Raw genomic sequence first — 4201 nt, 5'->3', positions numbered from 1 at the left:
TCACATTACCTAAGGTTATGAGATTCTTAATAAGTCAGTTTACATTTTCTAAATCTGCCTTTCACAGTTATTATTTCTGTAGCCTTAGATGGGTTAGAAATTCCCTTTAAAGCTGAACAATTGTTTGTAAAATGAAAATAACTTTACATGATTTTTATGAATCCTTAGAACACACCACTAGCACTTAGTTAAAACTCTTCAAATAGTTCTATCATTGTTTCTCAAAGTATCTAGATAGTTTACCTCTGATATCTAGTATGCAACACACAGTTGTTTTAAAATAATTTATCTGTCTCATGGCATAATTTTTCCACTGATTTATCATTGCATCATCAAGCATTAGTACCTTCATATATTTTATGTTACAATCCCATATAAAAATGACCTATAACTGCTGAGAAGGATCAAATAAAATTTGACATTAAAATTTACTTCTGAAGAGTGTAAGAATGAAGTTAATGAGAAAAAAATGAGAAAGTTATGATAAATGTTTTACACTCATTTCACTTGCACTGTGCTATAAGGAGTATTACCCTGTACTTCATTTGCTATTTGGAAGATATTTCAGTGCATATTAATAATAATTTATTCTAGTTCATACACTAAAATTAATCATGGATTACCATATAACTTCTTAGTGGAGCTCTTAGTACTTAGTAATTCCATCTTCTCCTAGATCTATGTGTTTGGTTTCCTAGATCTTATAATGGTCTAGAACATGGTATTAACATGTACTAAACTTCAAAATAGCATCTCTGCTCCATGTGATGTGGGCAAGAGCATTCCCTAAGGTGACAGCTGCATCTCCAGCCCCCTAAAGTTTTCAGATCTGTGGGCAGCCACGCTCATTATATTCACCACCTTGAACGCTTCAGTCATTCATATTTTTTTTCTGGACATGTGAACAATCAAGGAAACTGCTAATAAGCCCTAAACAAGCTCAGATAGAGTGAAGTGCTATATGGCTTAGTAAGATTATATTGCTAGTAGGCAAGTGTCATGCTTTCCATTGTTCAGGTTGTTATTTACTGTACCCTTAAGAAGTAGCACACACATCAATCTGGACAGATAATAAAACTACTCTAGCTTTTGTCAGCAAATAGGGAGTATTCCAGGGCCAGTGCAACTATTTTACACTAATAATGAATGGAGCTACTCCAGTAACTGTTAACCTTACTGTATTCAAAGCAGCTTTTGTGTGTGTCATGTACAATTACATGTCATTAGCTCCATATTCGAGGCTTCGTAAGAGTTATATACATATGCAGCAAGCAGATTCTTCCAGACTTGCGTGGTTTTCCAAATGAATCAATCAGCATTCACAATACATTAAAAAAAAAACCACACTTTTAGCACAGCAAATCTACCAGAAATCATAGCTTAGCTTAGCCAACCTTACTATGATCAGAAAACTTACAGCAGCCCGCAGTTCAGGGAAACCATCAAACATAAAGCCTTTCTTATAATACTGTTACTATGTCATACAATGTATTGAATGCTACACTGGAAGCAAAAAAGATAATGGTGATATGGATTTGCTTTGGTACATTATTGAGCTGAAAATTTGTAAGCTAAACCATCAAAAGTTGGGGACTGATGGATTTTATTTCTGATAGAGAAGGAAAGCATGTCACACTAATAAAGATGTCCAATATTCACTTATTTTAAAAATGTAAGATTATCATTTTAAGTATTCATGGTATATTTATATATAAATATATATTTAAGTACATATATATTCAAACATGTAAAAATATATTCATAGGTAAATTTTAGATACACAAGCATACATGTACATGTATATTAAATTTTATGGATTAGGCATGATATGAGATCAACAACATAAAATAGGACAATTATACTGTAACAAAAATAATGTGAATGTGGTCTCCCCCCCTTCTAATGTATTTGGTTTAGGGTCTACAGGTGTGAGGGTCTCACTACATAGATAGGACTCGTAGTGATCTTCCTGTCTTCAGCCTCCCAAGCACTGGTATCACAGGCACGTGCCATCAAGCCTAGTCTCAATCGCCATCTCAGCATGCCCCAGGGGCAGGGCTGGTACAGCACACCAGGGATCAAACCCTGGTCATGGCACTCTGCCTAAGCAGTACCTATTTTTCAAAAACAAAAACTTCTGTTCTATACTCATTCTTCATGTAATGACATGAGATGATAGCTCTGAGTCCATCCAAGTTGTCAGTGTCACTACTCAGTCACTATGTGGACATCAGTAGGCAAAATATGGGCTTTATAAACTCAGACACAGTGACAATGTGACAGTCAACCTGACAACTGAAATGTCTACTCAAAAAATAAAAGGCAAGTAACAAAACAGGTGGGTGTTACAGCTTAAGTCTAGCTATCTCCACAGCCTCATGTGTTTGGATGGCAACTGGATCCACATGGTACTGGATCCACTGCTCAGTGGATCCAACCACTGCTGAGTTGTATGGCTGAATGTGGTGCTGGGAGGGGATAGAGCCTGGGAAGAAGAGGTTGGTCACTTGGAGCGTGACCTGGAGGGGGGCATCTTCCTCCTGCTGCTCTCTTCTTTATCTGTTTCCTGGCCAGCCAGTTTCTACCTTTCAGCAAGCTAGCTATGGTCTGAAAAATGAGTCAAAACAAGCCCCTTTCCTTTAAGATGCTGATGCCTAGCATTATATATGGGTGATGAGGCGGTACCCATGACAGCGGGCAAACTGAATAAAGGGCATGCATGGTTTCCTCACACTACTAGGAATACTGCACAACTTAAAAGAGGCACTGTTTATATTTAGAATTTTTGCAGAATATATTCAGACCAGAGATTGACAGCATAACTTAGAGGGGACCACTGTAGTTGTGCCCCTTTCCACTTTTCTTTTTCTCTTCTTCATATTTCAACTACAATAAATGGAATTGGAAAAATAGGCCAGCTTCTTGTGCCAATACGGTGTCCACCACTTCCTAAGTTTGGCTACCTGCAGATATGTCATGCACTCTGGTGGCTCTCACCATGACTCAATATAAAGTCTGACCCACAGAAAATAGAGCCTAGCTCACAGCAGCCCAGAGGCAAGCTCACAAGACATGCACGGAAGTCATGTGCTTCCAATTCAGCAACAGTGGCTGCCTGAGGATGCTGTGTCTGAGGGAGGAAGGAAGGGGATTAAAAATCTATACCATTTGTACCTAAGCTTAGCACCCAGAGCAGGAGAGAGAGCTTGTGGGATGGGGACAGGTACCTTAACCCACATGCAGATGGTCACCAATCCTAGCACTTGGACATAGATTATTTTTAGTGTTATGATGGTATGGAAATAAGATGAATGTAGGAATCCCCTTTCACATTTTTCATTTGGATCTTCTCCTGAGCTGGCCTTATGGGTACAGTCACCCTCCTGTTGCTGGGCAGCAGCTCACAACCTGGAGCAGAATCCCACGAGAAAACAACTGCATCATACTGCATTGCCAGCTTTTCTTGAATAAAAAATATTCCATAAATTATATAGAACTGTCAGCAAATTATTAGAAAATAAGCTTGGTGACAGATGGTTTTGTCTGGCTACAAGTTAATATATGTGTTCTAAGTATATTCAAATTACTCTAAGTTAAACTATGAATCATGACAGACTAGATATATTAAATGCTTTTTGTCATAAATATTTTCTTTTTTCCCATAATTTTATGGAGAAACAAATAGCAATGAGATAGTTTCAAGCCAAATTGGTAGGACAGTTTCAATAATTAACACATTGCATACATTCTTCCTAGTGTGTCATAAATATTTGCAAACTTAAAAATTCTTTAAAAGGATGGGACTCACAATTCATAGAATATCTCTACACTGATAAAAGATGTACTACTTAATCTGCTCAACTATAAAAGGAGTCATTTCAAATATTCTGGTTTTTACTAATAACTACAGTGAAAAGACATTTAAAATTTATTTCTCCTCCATAACTATGAGCATTTATGACAGTTTAGAAACAATTTCTATTATCTCTTTTATGTTCAGAACTTTTATTTTATTTTTTTCCATAATTTTATTGAGAGACAAAGAGAAATGAGACAGTATCAAATCAAATTGGTAGGACAGTTTCAATAATTAACAGATTGCATACTGTCTTCCTAGTGGCTATTTGCTGTACAAGATGCAGACATGATATCCTATTTACAAACACTATTACAACTAATCCCTCTATTCATTAAAAGAATG

Source organism: Octodon degus, unplaced genomic scaffold (genome assembly GCF_000260255.1).
Source record: "Octodon degus isolate 3935 unplaced genomic scaffold, OctDeg1.0 scaffold00218, whole genome shotgun sequence".
NCBI lineage: Eukaryota > Metazoa > Chordata > Mammalia > Rodentia > Octodontidae > Octodon > Octodon degus.
Note: the sequence above shows the minus strand (reverse complement) of the source record.